Below are 15,730 nucleotides of genomic sequence, written 5' to 3'. Positions count from 1 at the left end.
GCATTGGTGGTTCAGGGGTAGAATTCTCGCCTGCCACGCGGGAGACCCGGGTTCGATTCCCGGCCAATGCAAGATCGTTTTGCATTCTGCACCAATGAGGAACTTCGGAACAGGATTGTGGTATTTGGTCCGTCGAGCCTGTTCCGCAACTCAATACGATCATGGCTGAGTTGTGACCGAAATCCCTGTATCCGCCTTCGTCCCATATCTCGAAATATCTTTGGTTAACAAAAATCGATAAATCACGGGTTTGAAATAAACAATTGAGCTCGCATCAACTGCCGTTTGTGGAAGAGAGTTCCAAACTTCTCCAACACTTTGCTTGTAGAAGTGTTTCCTAACTTCACTCCTGAAAGTCTGATTCTAATGTTTAGCCTATGTCCCCAAGTCCTCGACACCCCAACGAGCGGAAATAGTTTCTATCCATCTACCCCATCAGTTCCTCTTAATATCTTGAACATTTCGATCACATCAACCCTTAATCTACTAAATTGAAGGGAATACAACTGTAGTTTGTGTAATCTCTCCTCGTAATTTATCGCTTAGAGTCCAGTTATCTTTCTAGTAAATCACACTGCACTCCCTCCAAGGCCAATATATCCTTCCTAACGTGCCGTGCCCAAAACTGAACACAGTACTCCAGGTGTGGTCCAACCAGAACTTTGTGTAGCTGTAGCATAATGTCTATTCTCATCCTCTAAACATATAGGCCACCATTCCATTAGCCTTTTTGATTATATTCTTTTCCTGTCCATGACATGTTATTGATCTATGTACATGGACACCGAAGTTCCTTTGGAACTCCACAGTTTCGAATTTTTCACCTTTTATAAAGTATTCTGATCTATCCTTTTGAGGTCCAAAGTGGATGACCTCACACTTGCCTAAATTGAAATCCATTTGCCAAAGTTTTGCCCATTCATTCATTATATTAATGTCTCTCTGGAATTTACCAGAATGATACCCGGACTTCAAGGGTTAAGTTACGAAGAGAGATTACACAAATTGGGGTTGCATTCTCTCGAGTTTCGAAGGTTAAGGGGTGATCTGATCGAAGTTTATAAGATATTAAGGGGAACAGATAGGGTGGATAGAGAGAAACTATTTCCGCTGGTTGGGGGTTTTGGAAGTGGGGGGCACTGTCTAAAAATTAGAGCCAGACCTTTCAGGAGCGAGATTAGAAAACATTTCTACACACAAAGGGTTGTAGAAGTTTGGAACTCTCTTCCGCAAATGGCAATTGATACTAGCTCAATTTATAAATTTAAATCTGAGATAGATAGCTTTTTGGCAACCAAAGGTATTAAGGGATATGGGCCAAAGGCAGGTATATGGAGTTAGATCACAAATCAGCCATGATCTTATCAAATGGCGGAGCAGGCACGAGGGGCAGAATGGCCTACTCCTGTTCCTCTTCCTATATAATCTGCACTGCTTATAAAGCTGCCCATTTTGGCGTCATCGGCAAACTTCCATATGTCGTTCCCTGTCCCGTCATCCAATATCAATGAGACCACCTGAATAGGGGGAGATTCACATTCAGCATCAATATCTGCATCATCTTGAGACATTTTATTTACTTCACGTGTGTTGCACTTTGGAAACTTCAGCACTCTGTCCTCTGGAGCTCAAACATGCACTTTAATCCTACCAACAGGAAAACTGAAAAGATGTCAGAAGCCAATTGGTGAATTTTACACTCAACGTAGCGGAACAGCAAGAGCTTATCGGGGATTTGAGCCCGGGACTCTCAGATATTAATCAACCAAAGCCCCCGAAACAAGAATCATACATCTAGACCAACCAGACGCTGTTACTTACATCATGCAGCCAATGTAAAGTTTCGCTGTCTCCCATAGCCGATCGTCTACCCTTTCAGACCTCTTCTGTCCATCCAATCTCGTTTTCTATTCCGGTATACAGCAATATCAAGTTGTACACTAACTATTTCCAGCCACCAATATTAGTTTCGTCTCTACGACTTATATTATCAAGCAAGACATTTCAGAATTAGTTGCTCGGAAACTACATTGCTTTGGAGGATACTGAGAGGTGTCGATAAAAAGAGGGACCTTGGAGTGCATGTCCACAGATCCCGAAAGGTAAGAGGACAGGTAGTTAAGGTGGTTAAAAAGGTATAAAGGATACTTTGCTTTATTAGCCGAGGCATAGAATGTAAGAGCAGGGAGGTTATTCTGGAACTGAATAAAACACTAGTTCGGCTACAGCTGGAGTATTGCGTACAGTTTTGGTCACCACATTACAGGAAAGATGGGACTACACTCGAAATGGTACAGAGATTTACGACGGTGTTGCGAAGAGTGGAGAATTTTGGCTATGAGGATAGGTTGGATAGGCTGAGGTTGTTTTCTCTGGAACCGACGAGGCTGAGGCGAGATTTAATTGAGGTGTATAAAATTATCACGGGCCTCGATAGAGTGGATATGAAGGACCTGATTCACGTAGCAGAAAGTTCAATAAAAAGGGTCATAGATTTAAGGTAATTGGGAGAAGGATTAGAGTGGAGCAGAGGGGAATTTTGTTCCACCCAGCGGGTGGTGGGGGTCTGGAACTCACTGCCTGAGAGGGTGAGAGAAGCAGAAACCCTCATCTGGTTTAAAAAGGACTTCAATATGCACTTGAAGAGCCGTAACCGACAAGACTACGGACTAAACGCTGGTAAGTCGGGTGATGCTGGATATCTCTTTTCCGGCCGGTACAAACATGATGGGCCGAATGGCCTCCACTAACGTAAATTTTAATGATTCTATGATATGTTTTGCCGTCTGTCTCGGCATGGTGATAACATACACTCTCCAATAAGTATACTTTAATCAAATTGGTGCTTTGTTTTACTGTGAGAGCGAAGAGATCTTAATGTTTAGACATTGACTGCAGCAGCTGGGTTGCACATTTACTTTTCCTACCGTCTCAACCTTTCTTTAACCTTCTCTGCTGGTGTTGCAGGATCGATCAGCCGTCGCCGTTCACGGAAGCCTGAGAAGTCCATTAGAGGACAACACAAGAGACAGAGACAGGGAGAGATAGAGAAATGCATGCAAAGAAAATAAAGAGTATAAACAGAATCATAGAATCATAAAATGGTTACAGCAGAGAGGGAGGCCATTCGGCCCATCGAGCTCGTGCCGGCTCGTTGTTAAAGCAGTCAAGATAGTCCCATTCCCCCGCTCCTTCCCGTTAGCTCCGAATTTATTTCCCTTCAAGTATTTATCGAATTGCTTTTTGAAAGCCACCTTTCAATCAGCGCATTCCAGATTATAACTACTCGCTGGGTAAAGAACTGTTTCCTCATATCGCCTTTGGTTCTTTTGCCAATCACCTTAAATCTGTGTCCTCTGGTTCTCGACCCTTCCGCCAATGGGAACAGTTTCTCTTTATTTATTTATCTCAACCCTTCATGATTTTGAACACTTCGATCAAATCTCCTCTTAACGTTCTCTGCTCGAAGGAGAACAACCCCAGCACCGGCTAAATGCGGTCAATTAGCTTCAATTCATTTATTGGAGCATTAAACAGCTCTTTAAACATTACTGTGACATTATGGTAGCGCGGCCTCGCTGTCGAAGGTGTTAAATTTAATTTCTATAGAGGCGTGGGTTTGAATCCCACTGCTCTTAGAATTTCTGCCAGTGTTTATTTTGACCTGTTCACAGAAAACCCGATTGTAGTGCGATGGAGCAGAGGATGTGAAAGAAGCTGAAAGTGAACGTGCAGATATTATTTTCATCACGGGGACAGGACACGTTCCCACAGGTGAGGGCCGCTCACCTTAATATTCCTTCCAACAGAGTGGGACAGGTGATCAAAGTGACCGGGCTCTAGCAGCGCAATCAGTCAGTGCGCGGTCCTTATATGAACGTACAAGGTCGGGAAATGGCTAGGTTGTTAGTCGAGTCTCACCTAGATCAACAAATCCTTTTCCTTGTGAACATTTCGAACGGAGCTGAACGTATAATTGAGTGTTCCAAAATGCATCAATTATTTGTATCGCCACGTGGTTCCTCTTGTTGCAATATCAGATGAGATATTTAGTGTTATTAGTTTACAGGAGGGAGGCTGCGGTATTGGAGCCACAAACTATGATTTTGATCCATCTACAAATTATGGAATTTAGCCTGAGCTTTAACCCTGCGCGTTCGACCGCTCAGTCACGATACTTTCCATCTTGCGATCTTCAGGAGCTACTTTCACAGGAATAGAATGACTGCAAGCAAGAATTCTACCCCTCAAGCACCAATGCTCGCAGGCAGCAGGATGCATGTGTCCAGTTGGAAACCTGACTGAAGGAACATGCAGTCTGACAGAGCCGGAGGTCCAGCAGATTGACTTTTGCGGTGAGCAGATGATGTGCCTCCATCTTGAGAGTGTTTCGCCAATCCAGCTCAGAGAGGATTAAGCATTATAAATTCGGGTGGGACTGGAGCCACTTGTATAAGATGAAGTGCAGGAGGTTGTACCCCTTCCTTTACCAACATGAATGATCCTGTTGCTGTTTTGCTGCAAAATTTCACTTCCCAGCGCCGAAATCACCGAACCCTGAACTAAAATTCAACGATGGTGAGATTCGGACACACAACCTTTGCAGTGATTTGAAGAAGTCCCACGTGCTATCCATGGCACCACAAATCGGCTATCGATTAGGTTATTTCACATTACCCATATGCTGCTTTGGAACTTTTGCTGCGGTGCAGCAACTGATTGAAAAGCTCAGTGGGGATTCACAGTGCTCCTGAGAAAGCGACACAGGGACGGTTTGTGCAATGCATAGTCCTCTCTCTCGCTCCCATTTGCTCACTCTCGCTTTCTCTCTTGAGCTCTGACTCTCCCCGTTTATCTCAAGAGGGCTGGAAAACAAGGGGTGGATGTTATGTTACAGCTGCACAGAGCTCTGGTGAGACCCCATCTGGAGGATTGCATTCAGTTCCGGGCACCCACCTCAGGAAGGATGCTCGAGGGGCTGAATGGCCTACTCATGTTCCCAAGTTCCAATGAATGGAACAATAATTCAAGTATAGAGACCCTAATGTCTCAGGATGAGTGAGTGAAGAATGTTTTCTGTTTGAAGTACTGATTTCATTCATTGAATACTCCCAGTGTCCTACCTCATTGCAGCCCAGGCCGGACAAACTGCTCGCACAAAGTGGCATTTTCTGATTCGATCACGCTGCGTTTTGACGTTGAGTCAGATGTCTGTCTGTCTATCTGTCTGTCTGTTTATCCGTCTGATTGGGTCTCGGCCTTATTCTCAGGCCAGGCTTTTTGTTTGCTGGCTGCAGGCCTCGCTCCCCGACTGACTGAACAACTGCCGGGCCGTGTGTCAGAATCAATGACTGTGACTGACTGTCTGCCCATTTATGGCCACATTTCTGAGTTCCTGCCTTCGCTCTGTGTCGCAGGCCTGTCTCTGTCCCTTAGGATCACAACACACCCACAAGCTTCACGACTGAACGCAGGTTTGGTCAGTCTGTCCTCGCAGGTCCTTCGGAAGCTAATGATTTTGAACTGAATTATTTTTCCTGAGTGACTTGTGAAGTTTTGTTCAGTGATATGTTTGCGAAAGAGAACGGAGGTAACAGTTAGTGTGCAACTCGACATTTCTCTACATCGGAATAGAAGACGTGATTGGATGGATAGAAGAGGTCTGAAAGGATGGCCGATCGGCTGTGGGTGGCACCGAATTCTGCAGTGGCTGCAGTGGTTTATTACCGGTAATGAAAATGAGGTAATATACTACCACAAGCTGCCGGTGAAAATCATTCAATTTCCCAAACTTGACCCACCGAATCAAATTAAGCTGCTGGGAAAGCTACAAGACAACGCCGGTCTATCGGGCATCGTTTGAAGCAACTGGCAGTTTAAAGTAGCATCTGCAGCCATGTTAGGACTGCCAGGTGCCGCTGCGATCGCCGAGTGGTTGAAGCGTTAAATTCAAGATCAAATGGAGTTTTCCTTCGCAGGTTTGATTTCTGCTCGCTGAATTATTGTTTAAAGATCCGTTCAATGCTCAAATGAATGAACTGGATCTAACTCACTTCATTTATCTCTCTCAGAGCATGAGAGATACTCGAGCGTGACCGGCGCTTTTAATTGGGTGCCCAATGTACTCTTGCAAAATTCAAATACACAAGAAAGAATCTTGCCCAATCTGCAACTAAAATTCTGCTACTTTGCAGAACCACCCATTTATAAGCGACTTTATTTACATGAATCTCTCTATCTCTCCTTGTCTCTTGTCTCTATGTTGTCCCCTGATGGACTTCTCAGGCTTCCTGGAACGGTAAAGGCTGATCTAACCTGCAACACCAGCAGGGAAAGGTAAAGGAAAAAAAGACTGAGACGGTCGGAAAAGTAAAGGTGCAACCCAGCTGATAAATTCGCAGCTAATGTCTCCACATTTTTGTCTCTTCGCCCTCACAGTGAAAGAAAACAGCAATGTGAGTAAAATATACTTATGATAGCTTGTATACTCTGACGATGCCGAGACAGATGCCAATGTTGCTTCAGATTAACTAATTCTGAAAAGTATTATTTGAAAAAAACAAGTCGTACAGTGTAAACGAATTTAGTAAAGAGAGGCTAATATTGGTGACTGGAAATAGGTCGTGTACAACTTGATATTGCTGTATTTTGGATTAGAAAACGAGATTGGGTGGACAGAAGCGGTTGGAAAGGACAGCCGATCGGCTGAAGACTATGGTGAAATTTTAGACCGGCTGCAGGGCTTTTTAGCAAGCGACTCGTTGGTCTAGGGGTATTATTCTCGCTTTGGGCGTTTTTCTAATGGAATATGCGAGAGGTCCCGGGTTCAAATCCCGGATGAGCCCTGTTATCTCACTGCTTTTTAGTGAAAAGTCACCAATTGGATTCTGACATCTTTGCAGTTGTTCGAATTGAATTATATTTCAGCTCCAGAGGACAAAGTGCAGAAGTTTCCAAGGCGCAACACACACGGAGTAAATAAAATGTCTCAAGATGATGTGGAGATTGAAGCTGAATGTGAATTTACCCCAATTGAGGCGGTCTCATTGATATTAGATGACGGGATCGAGAACCACATATCCAAGTTTGCCGATGACACAAAGATAGACAGAATTATAAGCAGTGTGGATGGAAGAATGAGATTACAGAGAGATATTACTAGATTAAGTGAATGGGCAAAACTGCGGCAAATGGATTTCAACGTAAGCAGGTTTGAGGCCGTCCACTTTGGACCTCAAAAAAATAGATCAGAAAACATATTAATGGATGTTACTCCAAAAAATTGACCTCATGACATTTTGTGTGGATTCGCTTGTTTCTCAAGTCTGCCAAACTTTTAAAAGTTACCAAAATATTGCAATAGGAACCTTATGGCCCGTACGGGGATCGAACCCGCGACATTGGCGTTATTAGCACCACGCTCTAACCAACTGAGCTAACCGGCCATGTGGACATTTTAGCTTTATGGGCTAACCCGCGTGTTGGGTAGTTTGTGTTTATTTTTGCACCAGCTGACTTCTTCTCAGGCTTTTTGTTTGCAAGCTGCAGGCCTCGCTCCCCGACTGACTGAACAACTACCGGGCTGTGTGTCGGAATCAATGACTGTGACTGACTGTCTGCCCATTTATGGCCCTGAATGGCCACATTTCTGAGTTCCTGCCTTCGCCCTTTGTCACAGGCCTGTCTCTCTCCCTTCGGGTGACAAAACACCCACAAGCTTCACGACTGAACGCAGGTTTGGCCAGTCTGTCCTCGCAGGTCCTTCGGAAGCTGATGCTGTTGAACTGAATTATTTTTCCTGAGTGACTTGTGAAGTTTAGTTCAGCGATATGTTTGCGAAAGAGAACGGAGGAAATTGTTAGTGTGCAACTCGACATTTCTCTTCATCGGAATAGAAAACGTGATTGGATGGATCGAAGAGATCTTAAACGATAACCGATCGGCTGCGGCTGGTACTTAATTGTGCAGTGGCTGCAGTGGTTTATTACCGGTGGTTTGTTCTCGGTGTCTTGTTTGGCTTGCGGTATGATTCTCGCTTTGGAATATTTGACGGTTGATTCTGAGCGAGGTCTAGTTTTTCAATGTTGTTTGAAGCTCAAATAAATATGAACCAGATTTAACCAACCACATTTCTCTCCTTCAAACAGATATTTCAGCAGACGAGTGTCCAATAGTCTCTTACAAGACATTTGAAGGAATCTCTCCCGAGCTCCATGTTAAATTCTTGCTCGTTCGCAGAACTTGACATTTGTTTCTATACTTTAATCTGTCTCTTGACTCTCTGTGTTTTCACCTCATGGACTTCTCAGGCTTTATTAAACGGCCAAGGATGATCGAAGCTGCAGATAAGTGTAAAGATAGGAAGGCGGAGACGGTAGGAGAAGCAAAGGTGCAACCCAGCTGATGAATTCATAACTAATGTCCACTAATGTCTCTTCGCCCTCACAGTGAAAAAAATCAGCAATTTGAGTGCAATATACTTTTGGTAGAGCGTATAATCGGCAGATGTTGAGACAGACACCAATCGAACTGTTGTCGTGGCGATGAAAGCGCCCAATGCTAAACAATAGATCACAAGGTAACGCTGAACATTCTTTGCTGCGAACAAGCAGACAAACGCGGCCTTTCCCACTTGTCATTTTCGGGCCAGGCAAGCTGCTCGCACAAAACAGCATTTTCTAATCGAACTACGATCGGGACAAAAGGTGATGTTCAGGCAATGACAGCACCAAGTGCAAGTAGTCATATACACGAAATAGAAAGTGAGGTAATATACTACCACAAGCTGCCGGTGAAAATCATTCAATTTCCCTAAATTGACGCACCGAATCAAATGTAGCTCCTGGGAAAGCTGCAAGACAACGCAGGTCTATCGGGCATCGTTTGAAGCAGCTAGCAGTTTAAAGTGGCATCTCCTGCTGCTTCTGTGGGGAGTGAGAGAGAGAGAGAGACTGTCGGTATCTGCGTACAGTTTGATTTTGTACAGAACTGCAGAGAGAAACAGCAATTATACCGGGGCTGTGAGAGATGGTATCTTATTCATATTTAACTACAAGAATATCCGGAATTAAATGCTGAAAGGAATGGAAATATCAGAGGCCTGAGAATTAACACAGAGCTGAATGAATCACGAAAGAGTGAAAGAGAAATAAATGTCGTCAGTTCCACAGTGTCTGGTGCGGAATGTTGAGAACTCCCCGGTGGGCTGGTGGTTCGAATTCGGTCCTTTCACCACCACGTGGTTCGATTCCCAGTCAGGGAATGAACGTTATACAAGAATTAAGAACCTATTGAATTAACTGCATGAAGCAAATTAATCGCAGTTCGTCGTTGCATCATTGTTTGAATCAGCATTAATCAACAGGTCATTTTTTATTTCAGACTGAAGGAGATACTGACATGGTCATCAAGAGACAGTCAAAACTTTAATAAGATTTTTGCTCTTTGCATGAATTTTTATCATTTTACACATTGTAAGTCATAAAGTAATACAAAAAATTCAGAAGCCTTTAACCCGAGTAAGAGTCGAACCTATAATATTTTAAATCTATTAGAAGATACGTTATTTACTGCACCACTGGCTCAGATTGCAGAGAGTAAGCAGCAGCTCACACTCTCACAGCGCTGCGAGATGAACAGGTCCCGAGTCAGCCTCGGTCATGAGCACGGGACACCACGAGTCTGAGAGCATCAAAAGGCGCTCACTAAACAATTACCAAAGAGAAGTACGTTTTTCGTCGGCCTCCGACAGCTTTGCTGGTCGAACAGAACACTTCATAGGAGTAGATCTTTACGATCGTTGGTTCAATTCCGTCTCACAGGAGCGATCAAGCAGCAATTAGCTCAAGGCCGCTCTCGGAAGTTTACAGCTCAAAATTTTGGCTCTGTGGATCAGGACGCCTCTTTTCCTTTCTCAAATGCTCCAACACGGCTGTTTTGCTGGAGCATTTGCCTCTCCTCATCAGAAGGGAGCGCCTTCGAGCTGCAACACTTCAAACCGCACTCACTTTCATGCAAAAAATCTTCTCCCAGTCAGACAGACAGACAGACTTTCCCTGTCTCCTGAAGCTCGGGGCGGCTGTTTCTTTCCCGTAACCTGGTCTGTCTTCCACAGGTTCGGGCTCTTCTCAGCATCATTCATGATTACTGTGGTTTCCCGTTCTGCTGTTGTTCACTTGCTGATACTTGATACCGTCGATTGTAGCAAAGTAATTAATGTATTCAGGGAGCGGGCCAACCCAAGGCAAGATTTCTCTGCTGGTCGTGGAGCGACTTGGAGGCGAGTGCGAAGCAGCGACTGTGAAGGACAATCCGTTCTTATATTTCTTGCTGGTTTACTTAAAAATAAACCTGCCGTGGACGGATATCGGGTTGATTTTCTGGACGGATCAAATCAACAGCTCAGAAAAATCAACCAAAGCCAAAGGAACAAAAAATATCTCCGTAATCTGAGTCTCAACTGTAGAAATACAGGGGCCTGTCAGTGCGGACAGCACGGTGTGAGGACAACAGTGTGCTGAGAGTTCGGTAAGTGTGGGAGTTTGGTAAAGTGGGGGAAGGAGGTGCTGCTTTGCCTTGCTTTTCCTGCAGAGCGGTAGTGGACCTGAGAGCGGTGAACGGTGGTAAAGAGCGAGACCAGAGCGGGGATAAAAACAGCGCAGAGAGAGCGAGAGTTCAGTCGGTGAGCGGCGGTAAAGAGCGAGGCCAGAGCGGGGATAAAAACAGCGCAGAGAGAGCGAGAGTCCAGTCGGTGAGCGGCGGTAAAGAGCGAGGCCAGAGCGGGGATAAAAACAGCGCAGAGAGAGCGAGAGTCCAGTCGGTGAGCGGCGGTATAGAGCGAGACCAGAGCGGGGATAAAAACAGCGCGGAGAGAGCGAGAGTTCAGTCGGTGAGCGGCGGTAAAGAGCGAGACCAGAGCGGGGATAAAAACAGCGCAGAGAGAGCGAGAGTCCAGTCGGTGAGCGGCGGGAGAGAGCGAGACCAGAGCGGGGATAAAAACAGCGCGGAGAGAGCGAGAGTTCAGTCGGTGAGCGGCGGGAGAGAGCGAGACCAGAGCGGAGATATAAACAGCGCGGAGAGAGCGAGAGTCCAGTCGGTGAGCGGCGGGAGAGAGCGAGACCAGAGCGGAGATATAAACAGCGCGGAGAGAGCGAGAGTCCAGTCGGTGAGCGGCGGGAGAGAGCGAGACCAGAGCGGGGATATAAACAGCGCGGAGAGAGCGAGAGTTCAGTCGGTGAGCGGCGGGAGAGAGCGAGACCAGAGCGGAGATATAAACAGCGCGGAGAGAGCGAGAGTTCAGTCGGTGAGCGGCGGGAGAGAGCGAGACCAGAGCGGAGATATAAACAGCGCGGAGAGAGCGAGAGTCCAGTCGGTGAGCGGCGGGAGAGAGCGAGACCAGAGCGGAGATATAAACAGCGCGGAGAGAGCGAGAGTCCAGTCGGTGAGCGGCGGGAGAGAGCGAGACCAGAGCGGAGATATAAACAGCGCGGAGAGAGCGAGAGTTCAGTCGGTGAGCGGCGGGAGAGAGCGAGACCAGAGCGGGGATATAAACAGCGCGGAGAGAGCGAGACCAGAGCGGGCATATAAACAGCGCGGAGAGAGTGAGACCAGAGCGGGGATATAAACAGCGCGGAGAGAGTGAGACCAGAGCGGGGATATAAACAGCGCGGAGAGAGCGAGACCAGAGCGGGGATATAAACAGCGCGGAGAGAGCGAGACCAGAGCGGGGATATAAACAACGCGGAGAGAGTGAGACCAGAGCGGGGATATACACAGTGCGGAGAGAGCGAGACCAGAGCGGAGATATAAACAGCGCGGAGAGAGTGAGACCAGAGCGGAGATATAAACAGCGCAGAGAGAGCGAGAGTTCAGTCGGTGAGCGGCGGGAGAGAGTGAGACCAGAGCGGGGATATAAACAGTGCGGAGAGAGTGAGACCAGAGCTTACTCTGAGAGCGAGACTCTGAGACCAGCGGCAGTTCGGGGTGACGTCACCAGTCAGAAAGTGACGCGGCACAGGGGAGGCAGCTGATTGGTGAGTAGGTTCAGGTGAGTATTTCTACCATTTTACTGTAAGTAAAGTAATAAGAAAGGGAAGATCTGCAGGTTTTATAGCAGATAGTGTTATTTTTTTAGTGAACCTAGGTCCCTAGTATAGTTAACATTTTCTAATTTCAACGTAATTTAAAAGGGGTAACTAAGCTAAGCAAGTCATGGCAGCAGACCTCGCACCCGTGATATGCTCCTCCTGCAAGATGTGGGAAGTCATGGACACTACCAGTGTCCCTGCCGACCATGTGTGCGGGAAGTGTGTCCACCTGCAGCTACTGACCGATCGTATCTCGGAGCTGGAGCTGCGGGTGGACTCACTGTGGAGCATCCGCGATGCAGAGAAACTCGTGGATAGCACGTTTAGCGAGTTGGTCACACCGCAGGTAAAGGGTATACAGGCAGGAAGTGAAGGAGTGACCACCAGGAAGAGTAAGAGATGCAGGCAGGTAGTGCAGGGGTCCCCTGTGGCCATCCCCCTCTCAAACAGATATGCCACTTTGGATGCTGTTGGGGGGGATGACTTATCAGGGGAAGGCAGCAGCAGCCAACTTCCTGGCACCACGGGTAGCTCTGCTGCACAGGCTGGGAGGAAAAAGAGTGGCAGAGCTATAGTGATAGGGGACTCAATTGTAAGGGGAATAGACAGGCGTTTCTGCGGCCGCAACCGAGACTCCAGGATGGTGTGTTGCCTACCTGGTGCAAGGATCAAGGATGTCTCGGAGCGGCTACAGAACATTTTGGAGGGGGAGGGCGAACAGCCAGCTGTCGTGGTGCACATAGGCACCAACGATATAGGTAAAAAAGGGGATGAGGTCCTAAAAGCAGAATATAGGGAGTTAGGAGGTAAATTAAAAAATAGGACCTCAAAGGTAGTAATCTCAGGATTGCTGCCAGTGCCACGTGCTAGTCAGAGTAGAAATAGGAGGATATTTCAAATGAATACGTGGCTAGAGGAATGGTGCAAGGGTGAGGGATTCAAATTCCTGGGACACTGGAAACGGTTCTGGGGGAGGTGGGACCAGTACAAACCGGACGGTCTGCACCTGGGCAGGGCCGGGACCGCTGTCCTAGGAGGAGTGTTTGCTAGTGCTGTTGGGGAGGGTTTAAACTAAAGTGGCAGGGGGTTGGGAACCTGAGCAGGGAGAGAGAGGAAAGCGTAACAGGAAGGGACAGAAGGTATGGAGTAATAGGTAAAGTGTTAAAAAAGGAAAAAGCAGGAACTAAGCGTCACAAAACAGATTTGAAAGTTCTTTATCTGAATGCACGTAGCATTCGTAATAAAATGGACGAGTTAACGGCACAAATAACTACGTATGGGTATGATCTTGTGGCCATTACAGAAACATGGCTGCAGGGTGACAACGACTGGGAATTAAATATGCCAGGGTATTTAACAATCAGGAAGGACAGGCAGGAAGGAAGGGGAGGTGGGGTGGCTATGTTAATAAAGGAAGGAATCACTGTAATACAGAGAAATGATATTGGGACAAAGCATCAAGATAATGAAACAGTTTGGGTGGAGATAAGGAATAATAAGGGAAAAAAAACATTAGTGGGCGTAGTATATAGGCCTCCTAATAGTTGCAACTCTGCTGGAAGAAGTATTAATCAGGAGATAGTCGTGGCATGTAATAAGGGAACAGCCATAATTATGGGGGATTTTAATTATCATATTAACTGGACAAATCAAATTGGGCAGAGCAGCCTTGAGGACGAGTTCATTGAGTGCATCAGGGATGGATTTCTTGAGCAGTATGTAACTGATCCTACAAGGGGGCAGGCAACCTTGGACCTGGTCCTGTGTAATGAGTCAGGATTAATTAATAATGTCCTAGTTAAGGATCCCCTTGGAACCAGCGACCACAACATGGTTGAATTCCATATCCAATTAGAGGGTGAGAAGGTTGATTCTCAAACAAGCGTACTGAGCTTGAATAAAGGAGACTATGATGGTATGAGAGCGGAATTGATTAAAGTGGACTGGGAAAATAGATTAAAGGGTAAGACGGTACATGAGCAGTGGTGTTCATTTAGGGAGTTATTTTACAACTTTCAAAATAAATATATTCCACTGAGGAAAAAAGGGTGTAAAAGAAATGACAGCCATCCGTGGCTAAGTAAAGAAATCAAGGATAGTATCCGACTAAAAACAAGGACATATAAGGTAGCCAAACTTAGTGGGAGGATAGAAGATCGGGAATTCTTCAAAAGACAGCAAAAAGTAACTAAAGGATTGATTAAGAAAGGGAAGTTAGATTATGAAAAGAAATTAGCAAAAAATATAAAAACAGATAGCAAGAGTTTCTATAGTTATATAAAAAGAAAAAGGGTGGCTCAGGCAAACAAAGGTCCCTTAGAGGATGAGACCGGGAAATTAATGGTGGGAAACATGGAGATGGCAAAAATGCTGAACAAATATTTTGTTTCAGTCTTTACAGTAGAGGACACTAAGAATATCCCAACACTGGACAAACAGGGGACTCTCGGGGGGGAGGAGCTAAATACGATTAAAATCACTCAGGAGATGGTACTCAGTAAAATAATGGGACTCAAGGCGGATAAATCCCCTGGACCTGATGGCTTCCATCCTAGGGTCTTGAGGGAAGTGGCAGTAGGGATTGTGGATGCTTTGGTGATAGTTTTCGAAAATTCCCTGGACTCAGGAGAGGTCCCGGCAGATTGGAAAACTGCTAATGTAACACCGTTATTTAAAAAGGGTAGTAGGCAGAAGGCTGGAAATTATAGGCCAGTTAGCTTAACATCTGTGGTGGGTAAAATTTTGGAGTCTATTATTAAGGAGACAGTAACGGAACATTTAGATAAGCATAATTTAATAGGACAAAGTCAGCATGGCTTTATGAAGGGGAAGTCATGTCTGACAAATTTGCTTGAGTTCTTCGAGGATATAACGTATAGGGTGGATAAAGGGGAACCAGTGGACATAGTGTATTTAGACTTCCAGAAGGCATTCGAGAAGGTGCCACATAAAAGATTATTACTTAAGATAAAAAATCACGGGATTGGGGGTAATATTCTGGCATGGGTGGAGGATTGGTTATCGAACAGGAAGCAGAGAGTTGGGATAAATGGTTCATTTTCGGACTGGCAACCAGGAACCAGTGGTGTTCCACAGGGGTCGGTGCTGGGTCCCCAACTCTTTACAATCTATATTAACGATTTGGAGGAGGGGACCGAGTGCAACATATCAAAATTTGCAGATGATACAAAGATGGGAGGGAAAGTAGAGAGTGAGGAGGACATAAAAAACCTGCAAGGGGATATAGACAGGCTGGGTGAGTGGGTGGAGATTTGGTAGATGCAATATAATATTGGAAAATGTGAGGTTATGCACTTTGGCAGGAAAAATCAGAGAGCAAGTTATTTTCTTAATGGCGAGAGACTGGAAAGTACTGCAGTACAAAGGGATCTGGGGGTCCTAGTGCAAGAAAATCAAAAAGTTGGTATGCAGGTGCAGCAGGTGATCAAGAAAGCCAACGGAATGTTGGCTTTTATTGCTAGGGGGATAGAATATAAAAACAAGGAGGTATTGCTGCAGTTATATAAGGTATTGGTGAGACCGCACCTGGAATACTGCATACAGTTTTGGTCTCCATACTTAAGAAAAGACATACTTGCTCTCGAGGCAGTACAAAGAAGGTTAACTCGGTTAATCCCGGGGAT

The 15,730-nt window shown here is 45.7% G+C and overlaps 2 non-coding genes across 2 annotated transcripts; one reads left to right on the top strand and one right to left on the bottom strand.

Annotated features, from left to right (window-relative positions):
• trnag-gcc (transfer RNA glycine (anticodon GCC)) lies at positions 1-71 on the top strand. The gene has a single exon. It is a non-coding gene; the product is annotated as a tRNA-Gly (tRNA).
• A 7,300-nt stretch (positions 72-7,371) lies between these two features.
• Positions 7,372-7,445, bottom strand: trnai-aau (transfer RNA isoleucine (anticodon AAU)). The gene has a single exon. It is a non-coding gene; the product is annotated as a tRNA-Ile (tRNA).
• Between the last annotated feature and the right edge of the window lie 8,285 nt (positions 7,446-15,730).

The sequence above is a fragment of the Heptranchias perlo genome, chromosome 20 (genome assembly GCF_035084215.1).
Source record: "Heptranchias perlo isolate sHepPer1 chromosome 20, sHepPer1.hap1, whole genome shotgun sequence".
Taxonomy (NCBI): Eukaryota; Metazoa; Chordata; class Chondrichthyes; order Hexanchiformes; family Hexanchidae; genus Heptranchias; species Heptranchias perlo.
This window is presented reverse-complemented; position numbering and strand designations above follow the sequence as displayed.